Source organism: Lepus europaeus, chromosome 5 (genome assembly GCF_033115175.1).
Source record: "Lepus europaeus isolate LE1 chromosome 5, mLepTim1.pri, whole genome shotgun sequence".
Lineage (NCBI taxonomy): Eukaryota > Metazoa > Chordata > Mammalia > Lagomorpha > Leporidae > Lepus > Lepus europaeus.
Window position 1 is genome coordinate 83,487,454 of NC_084831.1, and position 22,176 is coordinate 83,509,629.

The window sequence follows — 22,176 nt, forward strand, 5'->3', positions numbered from 1 at the left end:
ATTTCCTTATTAGCATCTCATATTAGTATCTTTGTCTCAATTAATGAAGCACACCCAGCTTCCCCTATGTTTTTATCCAAACTTTTGTTATGACTCCTACCCCTCCAGCCTCCAATAATCAACATTCTGTGTTTGAGTTTTCCTTTTTTTGAATTTTAGCTCCCACATGTAAGAGAGAACATGTGGTATTTGTCTTTCTCTGTCTGGCTTATTTCACTCAACATGATGTCCTCCTCCTCCATCCAATTTGCTGTGAATGACAAGATCTCATTCTTTTTTATAGCTGAAAAGTATTCCATTACATGTCTGTGTGTGTGTGTGTGTAGGTACGTGTGTATCATATTTTCTTTATTCATCCATCTGATGATGGACTCCTTGGTTGATTCTGTATTTTAGCTACTGTGAGCATGGGTTCACGCCTTTGGGTATATACCCAGTAGTGGGATTGCTGGATCACATGACAGTTCCATTCTAATTTTTTTTTTTTTTTTGACAGGCAGAGTGGACAGTGAGAGAGAGACAGAGAGAAAGGTCTTCCTTTGCCGTTGGTTCACCCTCCAATGGCCGCCGCAGCCAGCGCACTGCGGCCGGTGCATCACGCTGATCTGAAGCCAGGATCCAGGTGCTTCTCCTGGTCTCCCATGTGGGTTCAGGGCCCAAGCACTTGGGCCATCCCCCACTGCACTCCAGGGCCATAGCAGAGAGCTGGCCTGGAAGAGGGGCAACCGGGACAGAATCCAGCGTCCCAACCAGGACTAGAACCCAGTGTGCCGGCGCCGCAAGGCAGAGGATTAGCCTATTGAGCCACGGCGCCGGCCCCCATTCTAGTTTTGAAACAGATCTACTTGTTGTTTTCCACAGGGATGCACAAATTTACATTTCCACCAACAGTATGTAAGGGTTCCCCTGGTCAGCATGTATTACTCTCTGTCTTTTTGCCATTCTGTCACAGGTAAGATGATATCTCATTGTGATTTTGATTTGTATTTCCCTGATGGCTAATAATACTGAGCATTTTTCATATATTTGATGACTATTTGTATTTCTTCTTTCTATAACTGTCTGTTGAGGTCCTCTGCCCATTTCTAAACTAGATTTGTTGGTGTTTGTTGTTGTGTTTTTTAAGTTGCTGATATATTCTGGAAGCTAAGATAAGTAGTTTGCAAATATTTTTTCCCATTCTGTCAGATGTTTCTTCATTATATTGATTGCTTCCTTTGCTGTGCAGAAGCTTTCTGAGTTTGGTATAACCCCGTGTGTCTAGTTTTGCTTTTTTTCCTGAGCTTTTGGGATCTTATCCAAGAAGTCATCACCTACACCAGTGTCTTGAAGTGTTTCCCCTATGTTTCTTTCTGGCAAATCCATTGCTTCAAGTCTTACATTTTGGTTTCTGATCCATCTTGAACTCACTTTTGTAGATGGTGAGAGGTAGAGAAGCTGATTTCATTCTTTTCAAAAGTTTTATTTATTTATTTGAAAGGCAGAGTTACAGAGTGGCAGAGACAGAGAGAAGGAAAAGTCTTTCATCTGCTGGTTTACTCCCCAGATGGCTGCAATGGCTGTAGCTGTGCCAATCTGAAGCCAGGAGTCAGGAGCTTCTTCCAGGTCTCCCACACGGGTGCAGGGGCCCAAGGACTTGAGCCATCTTCTACTGCTTTCCCAGGCCATAGCAGAGTGCTGGATCAGAAGTGGAGCAGCCAGAACTCAAACCGGCACCCATATGGGTGCTACACCACAGCGCCAGCCCCCTAATTTCATTCTTCTACATATATACATCCAGTTTTGCTAGCACCATTTATTGAAAAGACTATCCTTTCCCCTGATGTGTTTTTGGCACCTTTGTAAAAAAATTGATTAACTACATGCATGTGGATTAATTTCTAGGCTCTCTATTCTGTTCCATTGATCTATGTGCTGGCTTTTATGCTAGTAGCATGCTGTTTTAATTACTATAGCTTTGAAGTAAGCTTTGAAATCAGGTATTTTTTTTAACGTTTATTTAGTAAATATAATTTTCCAAAGTACAGTTTATGGATTACAGTGGCTTTCCTCCCCATAACTTCCCTCCCACCTGCACCCCTCCCATCTCCCACTCCCTCTCCCATTCCATTCACATCAAGATTCATTTTCAATTAACTTTATATGCAGAAGATCAATTTAGTGTATATTAAGTAAGGATTTCATCAGTTTGCACCCACACAGAACATAAAGTGTAAAATACTGCTTCAGTACTAGTTATAGCATTAATTCACATTGGACAACACATTAAGGACAGAGATCCCACATGAGGAGTACGTACACAGTGACTCCTATTGTTGACTTAACAATTTGACATTCTTGTTTATGGCGTCAGTAATCTCCCTAGGCTTTGAAATCAGGTATTGTGATGCCTCTAACTTGGGCTGAGTTTTTTTTGTGTTGTTTTGTTTTTTGTTCAGGATCACTTTTGCAATTCTGGATCTTTGTTGATTCTAAATGAATTTTAGGACTCTTTTATCTAATTCTGTAAAGAATGTCATTGGCATTTTAATATTGATTGCATTGAATCTGTAGATTGCTTTAGGTAATATAGACAGTTTAAATGTAATAATTCTTCGAATCCATGAGCAAGGATTATCTTTTCTTTTTCTGTGTCCTTGATGATTTTCTTCATCAATATCTTATAATTTTCATTGTGGACATCTTTCACTTCTTTGGTTAAACCTATTCCTATATATTTGTGACTTTTTTGTAATTATTGTGAATGGAATTTCTTTCTTGATCTCTCTTCTAGCATGATTATTATTGGTATATAAATAAGAAATAATAAATTGCTATTTTTGCATGTTGATTTGGTAGTACCTTTTTCTAAAACAATATTTCTTGGAGCCAGCACTGTGTTATAGCAAGTGAAACTGCCGCGTGCAGTGCTGGCATCCCATATGGGCATGGGTTTGTGTCCCGGCTGCTCCACTTCCCATCCAGCTCTCTGTTATGGCCTGGGAAAGCAGTGGGAGATGGCCCAAGTCCTTGGGCCCCTTCACCCACATAGTAGACCCAGAAGAATCTCCTGGATCCTGGCTTCAAATCAGCAGAGCTCTGGCCATTGCAGCCATTTGGGGAGTGAACTAAAAGATGGAAGATTATCTCTGTCTCTCTCTCTCTCTTTTTCTCTCTCTCTCTCTCCCTCTGCCTCTGCCTCTCTGTAACTCTGACTTTCAAATAAATAAATAAATCTTTTAAAAAAATATTTATCTTATTTGAAAGTCAGAGTTACAGAGTGAGAGAGATCTTCCATCCACTAGTTTACTCACCACATGGCCACAATATCTAGGGCTGGCACAGTCCGAAGCCAAACAGCCAGGAGTTCTTCGGAGTCTCCCACATGGGTGCAGGGGCCCAAACACTTGGGCCATCTTCTGCTTCTTTCCCATGACATTATCAGGGAGCTGGATTGGAAGTGGAGCAGCTGGAACATGAACCAGCAACCATATAGGATGCCAACATTGCAGGCGGTAGCTTTACATGTTTTCCCACAACACTGGCTCCCAGCTTTATAGTTTTAATAGCTTTTTGGTAGAGTCCTTAGGGTTTTCCATGTGCAACATCATGTCATCTACAAACATGGACATTTTGATTTCCTCCTTTCCAATTTCAATGTTCCTTAATTTTTTCTCTTTTACATAATTGCTCTTGCTAATACTTTGAAAACTATATTGAATAAGAGTGATGAAAGTGGACATCCTTGTTTTGTTTCAGATCTGAGGGAAAATGCTTTCAGTATGTTTTCATCCCAACTATTTGTAATTTTCATTCTTTTTCTTTGAGAACCCCCCACATTGTGCAAGTTGCCCCTGCTGATCAGCCAACATTCCCAATCAATAAAGATGGCAAAGGTCATTTTCCAATATTTTTTATTACTTTGGAAGTTCTTTAAACTTCAGGCTTTAAAAGGGCAGGCATGTTAAGTGACAAGCCTTGAAGCTACTTTATAGAATGCCCTACATAGGGTTTGTTAAGTTGATGTAACCTGATGTTAAAATAGAATGTTTCTCACCACAGGTACCAAAATGTATATGAGACAGAATGCCGTAAGAAGACTGTAAATAGAGTAACAAACACACTGAGGTTTGTTTCAAAATTTCAGGCCATTTATCCATGGACCTTTTTGGGCGTTAAGAATGTGAAAATTTGGGGAGCATGGGTAGCAAAAGGAATGATTCTGATGAGATGGATTTATTTGGAGAAACTTCTGCATCAGCTTCAAGTTGTGTCCCCCAACAATGAACAAAGGATGATGGGATACCTGAACCCCCACCCCCTCAAGCTTTGAAGTCCTTCAACACAGCCTGGTTTGTCTCCTGAAGTTTGGAAGATGCAGTGAGCTGAGAGCTGACTTCTGCCCCAGCAAATCGACAGGGCAGGAGGGAAGATGGCAAGAGGCACTGAGGGGATGGAACCACAGCAAGTAGCTGCCACCCTGGGACACATTTGCATCCCCTGCCCCCCAGCAGGGGCAGGTGAAAAGATGTTTGCCCAGTGGGAGTCACAGAGGACTCAGGACCTGGGCCCCAAGGCCATTGCAAGATCTACCTCAGAGGATCTCCTAAAGGGTGCGGCAGACTCCAGCAGCGTAGGGGGGCTGGACCACCCCCACCCTCAAAGGCGAGAGCTGCTGCCAGCAAAAGGAAAGACTTCACAGCTCCAGGGCCCTCCAGCATGGAGACCCCCACAGGCACCTTCAAGAGAAGATCAGCGTGAAGCAGCAGCCTAACTCAGTGCGAAGCTGAATGATGGCACACAGGGCTGGAGTAGAAAAGTCCTGCTCCTGTCTCCCCTTCCTCGTTCAATGTCACACGCTCGGGGTACTGAAGAAGAGGAGCAGGGAAAGACGTAGGAAGGATGGAGTGTCCTGTTTCACTGCAGGCAGCCAGCCTTCCCCGGTGGCCCAAGAAAGGGAGAAGGTGTGGTTGGTATATAGAAATCAGGCTTTTAGTTCTAACTGTTCCAGAGTGTGTGCACTGGCTGGGTTGGTGGCTCCCACACTTTACCTTGGGGTGAACTTTCCCATCCAGGGCTGGGAAAGATTGCCACACAAAATAAGCCTGAGAGGACCAATAAGAACAAAAGTCGAGCTGTATGCTTATCACATTCCACAAGTCAATTTGTTCTTTTGTGACCTCAATTTTAAGAATAAGCAAGTAGAAACCTATAAATAATCTAGGACTATAATTGTGGCATTAATCAGCTATTTTCTGATCCTTTTTCATAGAGCTTTTTGTGAAACCCACATTCCCAAGTGGCCAAATTCATTTCTCAGTCTTAATCTGAGTCATTCATTCATTCAATAAATGTTTGTTGAGATCTGACAAATTCTGGTTCCTAAATGCTACTATGGTCATATCATTCTCTTACTCAAGAACCTCTGTGGGCCTGAGCCTTTGGCATAGTGGTTAAGATATCTCTTGGGACATATGCATTCCATTTCCGAGGCCTGGGTCTGAGTCTCACCCTTGCTTCCAATTCCGGCTTCTGGTTAATGTACACCCTGGGAGGCAGCAGGTGATGACTCAAATAGCTGGGTCCCTGTCATGTATGTGGGAGATCCAGACTGAGTTCCCAGCTTCCCAGGTTCCATCTCAATCTGGCATAGCTCCAAGTGTTACAGGTATTTGAGATGTGACCTAGCAGATGGAAGATCTCTCTCTTGCTCTCGCTCTCTTTCTCTCCCCTCCTCCTCCTTCTCCTTCTCCTCATCTCCCTTTCAAATAAATATTTTTTTAAAAGTCACCTCTGTGACTTGCAGCTGTTATCAGCAGAGGGGAGTTTCAGCAGGTGCAGCTTCACTTTGCCTCACCTCTCTGTGCTCTCCTGCATGCTGATGCTTGCCTTTGGGGAAGAGGGGGTACCTTCACTCCCCCTGCAGGAGCCCATCCTCAGCACTGTCCTCCAAGCCTCTGTGATGTGTCAGAGGACTCGTTTGACTGGCTCTCAGCAGAGTGCCTTTCCTTGGTCCATAAATCATTGGATAAAAATGAAATAGAATTATATTTCATTTGGATGCCACTTACATTTTCTTGTTTTTTTTTTTTTAATTAAGCTGGCAATATCATACTCTCTGTTGGCAGCAGCTCAGCAGGAATGGTTTTAGCTCAGATCTCTTCTCTAATGAAATCTCCTGGGGGAAAGAAATCTCACGGCTGTCACAAGAGGTCCTATGGAAACAACAGATTATTTATATCCAAGGGTTCATTAGTCTCTGACCCTTGCTTTGTCCTGGAAGAAGGTGTGGGGGCTTTGGGGTCAAAGCAGTTTGGTTTGGAGAGTGAGGACAGGAGCAGCAGTTATAAATGTTTGATGGGTACCCACCTTGAAGGAGGTCTTTGCAGTTAACACATTTACATAGACTGTTCTAAGATATCCCCTCCCTCTCCCCTGTGGTCTCATTTGAGATAGCATTAAAATGAATTTTTGAATCACTATGATTATCATGTTACAGCTGTGTATCACTTTGGCAATGCTAAAAATGACTAATTAAGGGAAACATTCAAATTATGGGCATTGGAAGGTAAGATTAGCACATATTCTGTTTTTTAATTACTTCTTTATTCTTTGTGTTTATCTTCAATGCATCAATCACTTACTAAGATTCTGTGCTAAATGTTAGAGATCAAAAAGATCCACAAGGTGTGGGAGGGAGTCTTATTGTGAGTAGAGATTTGGTTTCACCATAATCTTCAAATCTTCAGGAGCCCACACTGTCCCCCAAAAAGCTACCCAGGCAATATCATGATGACAAGAATAAGTGAAAAATAAGATACCTTGTGAAAATGCTATCATTATTTATCTAAGATCTCCAATCACAAAACAGGTGCTTATTTTAAAAATGTAATTTCAAGACAAGTTATATAAGTCAGCTTTTTCATGACTGTAACAAATACCTGAGACAAGCTACTTCTGAAGGGAAGGTTTATTAGGTCACCATTTTGAAGGTTCAAGTTCAAGATGGGACAGCCCCATTGGTTTGCCTCTGATGAGGGCAGTGGACATCACTGATAAATAACAGAGTGTGTGCAGAGAAAAGATCACATGGTGAGTCAGGAGGCAGAGATTGGGCCTGCCTCAGGCTTTCCTAACCAGCACCATAGCAAAACTGCTTTCCCAAGGCATGACCCCAGTGACCTAAGGACCTCCAAAAAAGCAGGCCCACCTCATAAACACAGCAATTGGCTCAAGCCTCCACCCTCTTAGTACCATCAACTCGTAACTTTCGGGTTTAAATATCTGCATGAGTTCAGGAGCCAAATCCTGTTCAGATCACAGCAAGAAGGCAGACAATTCTGCCTATCAGGTTTTCTTTTCTTTTAAAAAAAATATTTATTTATCTGAAAGACACAGTTAGAGGGAGGCAGAGGCAGAGGAGGTGGGGAGGTCTTCCATCTGCTGGTTCAGTCCCCAAATGACCATAATGGCCAGTGCTGGGCCCATTTAAAGCCAGGAGCCAGGAGCTTCCTCCAGGTCTCCCACACGGGTGCAGGGGCCCAAGGACTTGGGCCATCTTCTACTGCTTTCCCAGGCCATAGCAGAGAGCTGAATTGGAAGTGGAGCAGCCAGGACTTGAACCTGCGCCCATAAGGGATGCCAGCACTGCAGGCAGTGGTTTTACCTGCTATGCCACAGCACCAGCCCCTGTCTATCAGTTCTTTAAGCTGCTGCAGAAGGAGTTCATGGTCTGTTGGAGTAAAAGACTGATGTGTATACAATTAAATAAATTACAAGAGGGTGAATAGTATAATAGGGTATTGTGTTTTCCTAATGAACACTTTTCAGGATAGTTAGTTCAAGAGTGTTGATTTTCATCTGGTAAATGGCAATCTGGACTCAAGTGAAAATCCTTTGCCTGACAACAAATCGGTCAACGCCAACGCCTTGACACTTTCAAGAGGAATCCTCTCATGAAGAAAATTCTTTTTGCCCTCCCCCCACCCCGAATCTGTTGCCATGCCTGACTAAGTGTCCTTCCCAGAGCCATTGAAGTCTGTTGCATTTGGAAAGGTCTCCGGATATTACAATTTATCATTGAGGACACTGCTGGGTTTTCTTTTACCTAAGATGAAAGATCTAGCTTTATATTGGTCTGGTTTCCAGGGTCCACTGGGTTTCCTATCAGTTAGTGCTTTTGTAGCTTTTTCTGTCTCCAGTGTAGTGCTATTCACTGGACACACTCTTGATAAACAAGATAGATGTCCCTGCGCCCAAGTACCTTAGAGAACCCAAAAGTATTTCTTCTCTCTCTCTCTCTCTCTCTCTCTCTCTCTCTCTCTCTGAGTTCTTTACAGGATAAATAGCCTTGGCATTTAAAGTTTTCTTTTCCTTCCTTCTCAAGGGAGACTGATCTAAGCTTTCTCATTGAGGAGTAATGTCCCCAGAAGATGAACTCTACTGAGGCCAGTGTTGTGGCATAATGGGTTAAGCTGCTGCCTACAATGCCAGCATCCAATATGGGCATCAGCTTGAGTCCCTGCTACTCTGCTTCTGGTCCAGTTCCCTGATAATGTGTCTGGAAAGTAAGCAGAAGAATGGCCCAAGTCTTTGGGCTCCTGTACTCATATAGGAAACCCAGATGGAGCTCCCAGCTCTTGGCTTTAGCCTGGCCCAGCCCCAGCCATTGTGACCATTTGGGGAGCAAACCAACAGATGGAAAATCTATCTCTCACTTTCTCTCTGAAACTCTGCCTTTTGAATAAATAAAGTAAATCTTAAAAAAATATTAAAAAGAACTCTATTATTCACACACCTGCAGATGGTGTCCAAATCCATGTTTGTTGGTCATAGCCTGCCTCCCACCACCATCTCCCATGCTATTCTGCATCACAACACCCTGTTTACTGCCTTCTTGGTGCTTATAGTCTGGGACATTCTATTAGTTAACTTGTTGACTTGTTCATTACCTCACCCTCTAACTAGAATGTAAACTGCATGGAGTCAAGGACTTTCCTAGACTTGTTCTCAGCTGAATCTCAGTTCTTCACTGGCCTCTTGCATGTCATAGGTGCTCGCTGATAGTCATAGAGTTAATAACCACACGGGAGGAAGTAGAGAAGGAAGGGAGAAAGGGAGGGATGGAGGCAAAGAAGAGAGAGTCAGAGGGGCTGGCACTGTGGCGCAGCAGGTTAAAGCCCAGGCCTGAAACACCGGCATCCCATATGGGCACCTGTGCGAGACCCGGCTGCTCCACTTCTGATCCAGCTCTCTGCTATGGCCTGGGAAAGCAGTGGAAGATGGCCCAAGTCCTTGGGCCTCTGCACCCATGTGGGAGACCTAGAGGAAGCTCCTGGCTCCTGGCTTCAGACAGGTGCAGCTCCGGCTGTTGCAGCCACCTGGGGAGTGAACCAGCGATGGAAGACCGCTCTCGCTCTTGCTCTCGCTCTCCCTGCCTTTCCTTCTCTCTCTGTGTAACTCTGACTTTCAAATAAATAAATAAATATTTTTAAAAAAAAAAGGAAGAGAGAGTCAGAAAAGATTATGCAAAGTCAAACGCAGGACTTCCTCTTGAATGCATTCCATTTATAAGGAAACCAGGAGTCTGGGGGCAATCTCTACAAGCAGTGTGGAGAAGTCTGCTAGTGATTCTCCTGGGCATTCTCTCAGAGTAAACACTTGGTGAGAAACTGAGCCTTGTGGACCTGAGTCATACAACTGAAAGGGGTTTTACTCTTCCTTGATGTTGCTGGGTGTAGGGGGAGAAGGAAGGAGTGCCCGCGGGCTCTAGGCGCCAGCTGTATCTGGCAGTTTAGATAGGTCCTTGGGGACGGAGACCAGCAGGGTCTGTGTGGGTCTGCACTGTTTACCTTTAGCCAAAGCACACATTCTAATGAAAATATTTTTTATTTTTGTAAAACAGCCTTCAAGATGTTCCTTCCAACTTCTTTTAAGTGTGTTTTTCTGGTTAGAAGTTACATGGACTGAGGGCAAACCTGTTAAATTGGTTAAGCAACGATGTGGGTAGACAATGACTTTGTTGTTGCAAGAAAATATATGCCAAGATAAGTATCATCCTCAGAACCACAGCCTAGGCCTGGGTTAGGAATTGTAACTACATGTGGTCATCTGTTTCTTCCTATTAAACCACTTATTAAACATCTGCTGAGCATATATAATGACTCCAGAAGTTTAGTTTATTCAGTAACAAATATGGGGGACAGATCCAAATCCTACTGACTGGAAGGACACGGTAGCAGTCACTGCTGGGTGTCTGGGATGCTCAGTAGGGCTGCCCCATGATTCTGCATTTTGGAGGTGCTGAAGGCACCCCTCCCACACTGCGAGAGCAGTGTTTCCCAGCCCAGCTCTTGTACAGTTGAAGTGCTTTGGGGTGCCATAGAGGGTACAAAAGGTGTCATACAAAAAGATCGCATCAGAAGGTACAGCAGATGTTCCTGTTTTTTATTAGTGGCCATATATGGGAATGCTGGTGCGACCACTTCTTAGATGTCACAGTGCACATGCAAACACTGATAAGCAACTCAAATTGTGGCCACACTACACATAAGGGAAGCACTGGGGCAGGCAGCCATCTACAGGTACTTCATGCTCACTCTCAATGCTGATGGCAGAACTCGTATTTCTCTGGGTTTCTGGTTTGCCGGCCAGTGCTATGTGTAAGGGTCCCCTGTGCATGATACTAGGAATTAGTAGGCTTGGCACCTTTGTCAGTCAAATAGTAACAACAAAGCTATCCTGGTCCCCCAGCTGTCCCATAGGAATCATGCCACACTGAAGCCACTGTGTGTTCCTCCCTGGCTTTGACTGGTCAGCTGTTCTCTTAGGATACTACCTGGATACAGAATGTGAGATATACCTATACCATGAAGCATCAACAATCCAAAACCCTTGACATAGTGGATACCCTTAAGTATGTTTCTTGGCTGATTTCTGACTGGTCCCAGATGACACGTGGGTTCTCTCTGAATTTCATACAGAAAGTATCCTAGACTTCTTGGTTTAGTTTTCTACACTGTCTATCATCACATAAAGAATTGCCCAAATAACAGAATTTGTGTGTAACTGAATACTCTCATATATGAAAATCTCTAAGTAGTTTTTTTTTTTGTAATGTTTCCAAACTGTAAACAATGCAATGGTCTATCAGTAGCAGAATGGATAAACAAACTGTGGAACATTGATACAATAGAGTGAGGCACAGCAATCAAAAAAAAACTAAATACAGTTCTACTTGACATAGGAACATGGATGAATCTCATTAATGTATTAATAATGAAAACCACACATACTACTTGATTCTTATTATTATGAAATTAGAGAACAGAAAAAAATAAATATATGGTGTTGGAAGTTAGATTTCTTCTACCTACAGTGGGACATTAATTGAGGATAGGCATAAGAGACAAGGGAGGCTGGCACTGTGGCTCAGTAGGCTAATCCTCCGCCTGCGGTGCTGGCACTCTGGGTTTTAGTCCCTGTTGGGGCACCGAATTCTGTCGCAGTTGCTCCTCTTCCAATCCAACTCTCTGCTGTGGCCCCGGGAAGGCAGTGGAGGATGGCCCAAGTGCTTGGGCCCTGCACCCACGTGGGAGACCAGAAGGAAGCACCTGGCCCTTGGCTTCAGAGTGCGCCGGCCATGGCGGCCATTTGGGGGTAAACCAACAGAAAAAGGAAGACCGTTCTCTCTGTCTCTCTCTCTCTCACTGTCTAACTCTGCCTGTCAAAAAAAAAAAAAAAGAAAAGAAAAAGAAATAAGGAAAGAAAGAAAAAAAGAAAAGGGAAATTTCTAGGTGTTGAAATTAACCTGTACTGGGGACAGCGCCGTGGCTCACTTGGTTAATCCTCCACCTGCGGTGCCAGCATCCCATATGCGCACCGAGTTCTAGTCCTGGTTGCTCCTCTTCCAGTCCAGCTCTCTGCTATGGCCAGCTCTCTGCTGTGGCCTGGGAAGGCAGTGGAGGATGGCCCGAGTGCTTGGGCCTCTGCACTCACATGGGAGACCAGGAAGAAGCACCTGGCTCCTGGCTTCGGATTGGCACAGTGCCGGCCGTGGCGGCCAATTGGGGAGTGAACCATTGGAAAGAAGACCTGTCTCTCTCTCTCTCTCTCACTATCTATAACTCTACCTCTTAAATAAATTAAAAAAAGAAAAAGAAATTAACCTGTACCTTGATCTAGGCAGTAGTTACATGTGTGCACACACACCTGTGCACGTATCTGCATTCATCAAGTTTAGACATTGTACACCTTATTATTTATATATTATAACTCAATAAAAATGTAAGTCTCTGACTAGTAGTGATCACAAACTCAGGATAGTGTTCGGTCTTGGTGGTTCTTCCCAATAGGACGTGGTCTGAACTAACTCCAAAGTGCTGTGGCTTCTTTGGAGAGCTGTCAAATGATAACTGGTAGAGTATTTTCAATCAGCAGCAAATAGAAGCTCCTTAGGAAGGTTACAGAGTCTTGGAAATAGGCTTGTGGCAGGATAGAGGGGTAGTGAATCATTAGCTTCTGTGTTGTTGTTATATTTCTGGAAAAAAGATCAAGTTGTCTGTGAAAAAAATGACACGAGTTTCTCGAGAGTATGCTCTTCATGGTTGCTCAGCGCTTGGAGTTGTTGTGAAGATACCTCAGATACCAGGGAAAAGAATTGAAAAGAATGATGAGCATTAAAGAAAACAAAATTTGAGCACAAATATAAGTTCAAGAAAGTGTCATGTTGACACGGACTTGAGGTGAAATTGAAAAGGCAGGAGTGATGGCACTTGGCTTCAATTTGTTCACTATCCATTCTCTCAGCAAAGCTCTGAAGTGGTAGCAAACAATCCCTGTCACACATGAAATTTGAAGTCAGATGTTAAAAAAAATCACCTACAAGGAAAGAAATATCAATCATAAGTCCATATAGTAGATTGGGATATGACTAGTTCTTGACTGCAGGAGTGGGTTTGAGGAGTGAATGGGATGAACCTGGCAGGATTATCACACTCTAGAAGTTTAGACTATTATTCAAAATCAGATTTACAAAATGTCCCACCAACATGAGGATGAAATACAGTAAGGATGGTCATAGGAGGTTTTACATTTGGTCCCTCATAGGTCCTGAGGCAAGATGGAAAACAAAATGCTAAATGAAAGTGAAGTGGATAATATGAGCATTTAGCATAGCATAGTATTAAGAATCCTGTATTCCATATTGGGGTGCCTGGGTTCAATTCACAATTCTGCTCTGGCTCCTCATTTCAGCTTCCTGCTAATGTAGACCTGTGATGGCTCAAGTAAGTGGCCACCCATGTGGGACAGTTGGATTGCATTCCCAGTTCCTTGCATTTGGGGAGTGAGTCAGCAGATAGCCCCTCTCTTTCTCTCTCTCTCTCTTTCTCAAACAAATACATTTTGAAAAAGTTAGTGGGGAAACAACGCAAAGTTTATTTTAAAAATAAGGTGGAAGAAGAACTAAGTAAAAAAAAAAGTCCTTCAGCAATGTATGCTATTTCAAAAATTGTCAAGATAATGGGATGCGTTAAAGAAATATGACAAAGATACATGTTATTCAAGAGATAAAAGGAATAGTCTGTATGTGCATTGTTATCTACATCATGATTTGCTCTGAATATCTGAACTATTTTTTCTTTAAAAATGGGTAATGTAGGCCAGCGCCGCAGCTCACTAGGCTAATCCTCCGCCTGCGGTGCCAGCACTCCGGGTGAAAGTCACGGTCAGGGCGCCGGATTCTGTCCCGGTTGCCCCTCTTCAGGCCAGCTCTCTGCTGTGGACCGGGAGTGCAGTGGAGGATGGCCCAAGTGCTTGGGCCCTGCACCTTCATGGGAGACCTGCAAGAAGCTCCTGGCTCCTGGTTTTGTGTCGGCCCAGCTCCGGGCATTGCAGGCATTTGGGGAAGTGAACCAGCAAATGAAGATCTCTCTCTTCCTCTGCCTCTCTGTAGCTGCCTTTCAAATAAATAAATATTTTTTTAAAAAGAATTCAGCTGTTTATTAAGCAAGTATTATACAGTAGGTGTGGAAATCCTGAGCCAATATTCTATGATTTGGATGCTATCCTAACACGGAAAGTTATCCCAACGCATCTCCTTTAAAAATTATTTAAAAATTGGAATTTAACCTTAATTTATTAAAAACAACCCATATAGGAATCACACTTATCTATTTTCACATTTATAATTTTAAGGATTATTATAAAGGGATGTAATTAGGTGCTAACCTTAACAGTAAGTGTCAAAACAGAACTGAGATTAAAGATCATTAAGACATTCCAATGTGTTGTCTAATTTTGGAGTGAATAAGCAGCAAAGGTGACAGAGTGCCTACCTTGAGAGATGTCTAAAATAGGGATGACCCCCTTCTGTCCCTGACAGTTTAGGAATTATTTATTTCTCGAGTTAATAACTCCATGACTTTAAGGGGGGAAAGCAAGTCCCTTAAAAACTGGGAGTCTAAACAAGGACTGCGCACTCAGCCTCTGCTCTCTGCTGAGCCGCCCGCCTGGCCTGCCCAGGTGTATTCTCTCTGTTCAGCCATGTAACCTCGCTCTCCCCCAGTCTGAGTGATGGGCATTCTCTGTCTATCCCTGCTGTTCTGATGGATGCCCTATCCCCAATAAAACCTTATTACTTTAAAAAAAAGTAATAACTCCATGAGTTTAAGATATCAAGGAAATGGCTACACTTCCATGTTTATTGCTGCATCATTCACAATACTAAGATATAGAATCAACCTAGATGCCCATCAGTAGATGAATGGAGACAATAGGGTATTTTACATAATGGAATATTATTGCATCAGAAAAAGGAATGATTCCCGTCATTTGCAGGAAACTAGATGAAACTGGAGGGACATCACGTTGGTGACTCAAAACAATAAAAAGTTCATGTTCTCTCCCACATTTGGAAGCTAAAACATGGAAGTTGACCTAAACATAAAACAGTGATTACTAGATGTTGGGAGAGGGGGAGAGGGGTAGGGGAATGAAAGGAGATTGGATAATGGGCACCAAATTATGGTTAGAGAGAAAGAATACATTCTAGTGTTCAACAGCAGAGTGGGGTGAATGGAGTTCACAATAACCCGTTAAATATTTTATGAACAAATACAAGAAAGGAGCTCCAAGCAAAGAGTAATGACAAGGAGAGAGAAATGTTAGTTTCTTTGATTTGATGAGTATACACTGTACCCCAGAGATATGTACACTTGCTAAGTGTTAATCAGAAATATATTTTAAACAAGTTTAAGGAGATGAAATTGTCTCTAAACTTATATGATCATCATTCATTGAATACATGCATCAAATTATCACACTGTACCCCATAAATATGTACAATTAAAATAATCTTTAAAAAATTTCAAAAGACTAAGATAATTTTAGCTGCCTAATAGAGTTGTTTCTTCAAAATACTCACATGACCAACAGATGGCAGAATTGGCTATGTTGTTCTTCTGCACCTAAGTACAAATCCATATCTTTCTACATCAAGCCCAACAGTTTTTAAAGGTGAGCTTCTACTTCCCTAGAAGTCAGTCTCTCTTAAACACATGCACATTCTCTTCCCTTTCTTATGTTATGGTACATTTCTGAGTCTCTTCAACCAAAGACTTCTTTGTTTTAATTTTTTCTTAAAGATTTATTTATCTGAAAGGCAGAATTACAGAGAGACAGAGGCAGAGAAAGAGGAAGAGGTCTTCCATCCATTGGTTCACTACCCAGATGGTTGCAACAGCCAGAGCTGCGCCAATCTTTAGCAAGGAGCCAGGAGCTATCTTCAGGGCCTCCCACGTGGGTGCAGGGCCCAAGGACTTGGGCCATCTTCTACTGCTTTCCCAGGCCATAGCGGAGAGCTGGGTCGGAAGTGGAGCAGCTGGGATGCCGGCACTGCAGGCGGTGGCTTTACTCGCTACCCCACATTTCTAAATGGAAGTACCTACTGAGTGATGACAGCACATTGAGCTCAAGAAAGAATAGGACCCAGGGGCTATTTTGATATAGATCTGACACCAAATGACCAGGTTTTCGCTTATACCAACAGATTATTCAACTGCCTGGTCAACAACTAGTTGTCCTACAATTCTATTCTAATCTATTCTAACACTACCCACAGTTAGTATGACATGTTTCCCGTAGGTTAAAGGGCTCCATCCCACATAATTGCCCCCACCTCACATGCCAGTCTCAAGTCCCCGGCCACCTGTACTCCTGACAGGCCATCTGTATGGCCTCCCATGACTCCCTCTGCAGGTTTGTTAGAACAATTCACAGAATCAGAAAGGTGTTTCATCTGCTCTTACTGCTTTATTGTAAAGCATATAATTCAGGAAGAGTGAATTGGAAGAGGTGTATAAGGCAAGGAATGGAGGAGGGTGACATATGGTGCTTCCATGCCCTCACTGGGGGCAACCCTTCTGGTAGCTCACTGTCTCACCCAACCAAGAAGCTCTCTGAAATCCATCTGTTAGGGGATTTATGGAGGTTTCAACATATAGGCATGGTTGATGTTTTTTCTTAATAAATTTTTAAAAATTCATAATTGGCACATAATTATAGGTTTTTGTGAGGTACAGAGTGATATTTCAATACATACAATGTATAATGATCAGATCTGGATCATGGCATATCCATCACCTCAAATAGTTATCATTTCTTTGCATTGGGAGCATATAAATCCTTTCTACTACTAATTTGAAATATTCAATAATTACTAGCCATAGTTACCCTACTGCATATGGAATATTAGGACTTATTCTTCCTGTCCAATGGGATCCCTATACCAATTAACCATCCTCTGTCCATTCTCCCCTCAACCCACTCCAATCTTTGGTAAACACTGTTCTATTCTCTACTTCTGTGAGATCAACTATTTTCGATTCCACATGTAAGTGAGACCATATGGTATTCATCTTTCTGTGCCTGACTTACTTAATTTAATGTACTGCAGGCCTCTTCTGGTTGTCAAAATTGTCAGAATTTAATTCTGTGTATGTCTAGATAATGTTCCATTGTGTATATATGCCACATTTTCTTTATACTTTCATCCATCAATAGAAGCCTTGGATGATTTCATATCTTGGCTACTGCGAATAGCGTGATAATAAACGTGGGAATGCAAATGTTTCTTCAACGTTCTAACTTCCTTTCCTTTGAATATATACCCAGTAGTAGAATTGCTGTACCATGTTACAGTTTTGTGTTTTCTTATTTTTTTAGGAGACTCTGTACTGTCTTCCATAACAACTGTATTAACATTCTCACAAACCATGTGTGATAGTTCTCCGTCTCCACGTCTTTACCAGCATTTGATTTTGGTTTTGGTTTTTGTCTTTTTGTTAACAGCCATTCTATTTGGGATGAGATGACCTCTCATTGTGGGTTTGATTTAAATTTTCCTGATGATTATTGATTTTGAGCATTTTTTTCATATATATGTTGGGCAAGTACATATCTGATTTTGTACATTCAGATCATTTTTCCATTTTAAAAACAGATGGAGTCATCCCAGACAGCGTCTTAACTACTATGCCAAAGACTTGTCCCTTGTAGTATGTTTTGAACTCTGGTGTGTAATGATGTCAGCTGTTTTCCTTTAATTCAGGATTTCTTTGTCTATGCAGGGGCTTTTAGGTTTCTTCCTATTCCTTTGAAGAACCCTATAAGTATCTTTTCCAAAAGATTATTTATTTATTAATTTACTTGAAAGAAAAAGTTACAGAGAGAGAGAGGGAGGGAGAGAAACATATCTTCCATCTGTTGGTTCATTCCCCAAATGGCTACAATGGCTTGGACTGGGCCAGGCCAAAGCCAGGAGCCTGAAACTCCATCCACGTTTTCCACCTAAGTGCAAGGGCCCAAGAACTTGGGCCATCTTCTGCTCCTTCCCCAGGTATATTAGTAGGAGCTGAATAGGAAGTGGAGCAGCCAGGATAGGAACCAGCACTCATATGACATGCTGTATCACTTGTAGTGGGTTAAGCCACTGGGCTACAATTCTGGCCACATCATTGATATCTTGATAGGGATTGTACTGAATCTATAGACTGCTTTGTGTAGTATACAACGTGTGTATCTTGTGCAATTTCTTTCATTTAATGTTTCAGACTTTTCATTGAAAACTTCTTCTACCTCCTTGGTTAAATTTATTCCTAAGTTTTGGATTTGGGGATGAATTTTTGGGGGTTGTTTTGTAACTATTGGAAATGGGCTTGCTTTCTTGATTTCTTTCTCAGTTTACTGTGTAAAAATACTACTGATTTTTGTATGTTGATCTTATTTCCTGCAGCTTTACAGAATATGTTTATTAGTTCTAACAGTTTTTTTGCATGGCATCATTAAGTTTTCCTGTGTATGAGATCATGTTATATGCAAACAGGGACAGTTTTATTTCCTTCTTCCCAATTTGGATACCACTTCTTTCTCTTGCCTAATTTCTCTGGTTAGGATTTCCAACGCCATATTAAATAAGATGAAAATTAACATCCGCATCTTGGTCTGGTATTTGGAAGAAATGCTTTCAACTTTTCCCCATTTAGCCTGGTGTGAGTTGAGGTGTGGGGGAGGGTTATGGTCTTAATTTTGGGTGAGGTGCATTCCATCTATACCTATTTTGTTGAGTGTTTTATCATGAATGTATGTGGAATGTTATCAAGCGCTTTTTCTGCAATTATTCAGATGATTATATGGTTTTTGTCCTTCATTCTGTTAATGTGATACAGCATGTTTATTGATTTGTACATGAAACTACTTTGAAAAGTGTGAAAAATAGAATTAGAAGATACATTTATTTGTGCAAAAATGGAGCCCGTTTCATGCATTCTGAACATGCATTCTGTAGACGCTGGATGAAATGTGCTGTGAATGTCTTCGTTCCATAGCTCTGAAGTTCCTTCATTTATTTTGTGTCATGAAGATCTCTGGATGTTCATTGACAAAAGTGGGTTGTTGAAGTATCCAGCTATTATGGTATTGGAGTGTCTCTCTCCCTTGGGAGCTAGTAGTATTTGCTTTATGTATTTGGATGGTCTGGTGTTGGCTGCATACATATAATTATTGTATCTCTTGTTGGAATGGATTCTTTTACCATTTTATAATGACCTTATTTGTTACTTTTGACTTAAAGTCTGTTTCCTGGGATATGAGTATAGTTACTTTGTTTTTGTTTGCATGGAATATCTTTTTGATTCTGTTCATGTAAAACATATTTTTCCATCTCAGCACGGATAGTCTTTCTGATTTTGCAGGTGAAGCAAGTTTCTTATAGGCAGGATATTATTGGGTTTTGTTTTTTCTTTTCTTTTTTTTAAGATTTTATTTATTTATTTGAGAGAGAGAGAGAGAGAGAGTTACTAACAGTGAGAGAGACCAAGAAACAGAGGAAAGGTCTTCCATCCCAGCTGGTTCACTCCCCAAATGGCCACAATGGCCAGAGCTGCGCCGATCCGAAGCCAGGAGCCAGAAGCTTCTTCCAGTCTGCAGGGGCCCAAGGACTTCAGCCATCTCTTACTGCTTTCCCAGGCTATAGCAAAGAACTGGATTGGAAGAGGAGCAGCCAATGGGGCTGGTGCCGTGGCTCACTTGGTTAATCCTCCGCCTCACTGTGGCCAGGGAAGGCAGTGGAGACCAGGAGGAAGCACCTGGCTCCTGGCTTCAGATCGGTGTAGCTCCAGCCGTAGCAGCCATTTGAGGGGTGAACCAAGGGAAGGAAGACCTTTCTATCTCTCTCTGTCACTGTCTAACTCTATCTGTCAAATAAGTTAAAAAAAAAAAAAAAAGGCAAAAAGGAAGAGGAGCAGCCTGGACTAGAACCAGCACCCATTTGTGATGCCAACTCCGCAGGCAGAGGATTAACCCACTGTACCACAGCGCTGGCCTTATTTGATTAACTCAAAACACCTGTCTTCAAGTTCAGAAATTCTTCTGCTTGGTCAAGCCTGTTGTTGTGACTCCCGATTCTATTTTTTAATTTCCTTTATTCAATTATTCATCTACAAGATTTCTATTTGGTTCTTTTTTTTTTAAACTTTTATTTAATGAATATAAATTTCCAAAGTACAGCTTATGGATTACAATGGCTTTCCCCCTCCCATAACTTCCCTCCCACCCGCAACCCTCCCCTTTCCCGCTCCCTCTCCCCTTCCATTCACATCAAGATTCATTTTCAATTCTCTTTATATACAGAGGATCAGTTCAGTATATATTAAGTAAAGATTTCAACAGTTTGCCCCCATATAGCAACACAAAGTGAAAAAATACTGTTAGAATACTAGTTATAGCATTAAATAACAGTGTACAGCACATTAAAGACAGAGATCCTACATGATATTTTTTAAAAATTAATTAATTTTCTATGCCATTTCTCTATTTGGTTCTTTTTAATATTAATCTCTTGATTGAATTTCTCACTCAGTTCATGAATTATTTTTCTTATTTAAATGAATTGTTCATATTCTCTTGTATCTTGCCAAATTTTCTTAAGATAACTATGTTGAATTTGTTTTCAGACATTTTGTAAATTTTCTTTGCTTTAGGGTCTGTTAATGGAAAATTATTATGTCCCTTTGAGGGTTATGTCATGTTTCCTTGTTTTTTCAGTTTTCTTGTATACCTGCACTGATATACGCACAATGAGTACAACAATAACAATTTCTAATTTTATTGAGGTTTTGTTTTTGTTTTTGTTTCTGAGAAAGAGAATGAGAGCAGACAGAAAGAGCTTCCATCTGCTGGTTCACTCCCAAACACCTATAACAGCCTAGGCTTAGCCAGGCCAAAGCCAGGAACAGGGAACACAATCCAGGTATCCCATGTGGGTGACAGGGACCCAACTATCTGAGCTACCACCTGCTGCTCCCCGGGATCTGCATTAGCAGGAAGCTGGAATCAGGACTGGAGCTGCAACTCGAACACAGACTTTCCAATATGGGACTCGGGCATCTTTACCACCAGGCCAAATGCCTTCCTCTGCATTTCTAGGGGCATAGTATTTCCTGTAAACGTGTGCTAGGGTCTCAGTTGGGTGGTGTTAACTTTGATTCTAAGTGGACACAATAGTCTGATTTCTATGCAGGTTCTCCAGCTATACTACTTGTCAGTACTGCCTGCAGTTGTGTCAGTAGCTTTTGCTGTGGGTATTTGTGAGTATGGTGGTCTTTCTGGAGACAGGGTTACCATTTATCTGGTTGTCATGCTAGGCATAGGTGCCTCCCGACACTGCAGGTTGATAGCTGTGTGGTAGGCTCTCCTATGAGTATGGCTGGCGGATCAGCTGGCTTAAGCACACCTGGGTGCTTTAAGCCAACCATCTGTTCAGCAACCTTCCCTGGAGGTGGGGGGAATCCAACATCTGGCTGACTGTTTTGCCAGGCAGAGGAGCATGTGGGTATGTCAGACCACCAGAGTATGTCAGCTTCCACTCTGTGCAAATCCACGCCTTCCTTAGGGGGTGGGATGCCACATGGACTTGTTAGCTGAGTCTCAGTTCTTCTGCTGGGCCTAGGCTCTGAAAAGCCAGTGTCATGGTGCTGCAGCCACCTGTGTGAGCATGGTAGAATGGTGACAGTCACAAGAAAGGAGGTCCACTGTAACTATCAGTTCCCAAGGTACTCTAGCAGTAGGTCTGGTTTCAAGATGGTACCCAACCATAGTAACTTAGGTCTTGGAAAGTCATGGGTGTACAGTGTGGTGGATTTCCATTCCATGGCAATACTACCTTGTGAACTCTGAGAAAATCTCAGAGTGTGTTCAGGGCCAGTAAGGGCTGTTGGAGTTTCCTTTTCAGATGACTAAGGTGGCAATGGGAACCACGGGGGTCTCCAGCTCACCATTTCCCTGTAAGGAGTAATCTGTCTTGGTTCCTAGCTGATCATACTGGGTCAGACAGTGTGGGAGATGCAGGTGACTTGTTCTCCCTTCTATAGTTCTATCTTGGCTCCACTAGGATATTGCCTCTCTCCTGCTACTCTTTAGCACATTTTCTCAGGCTCTCCAGATGGAATATAGTTGTTTGTTCTCCATTGAATTCCCTTTTTGTGGAGAAGACAACTGATAGGCAACTCTATTTTGCCATTTTGCTGATATCATCCATAATTGATTATTAATTCAATCCCTAGCCTCTGTTTGCCCACTGAATATTGAAAGGCAGGGCTGAAAGTTCCAAGCTTCTGGACAACACTTGGTCTTTCTTGCAAC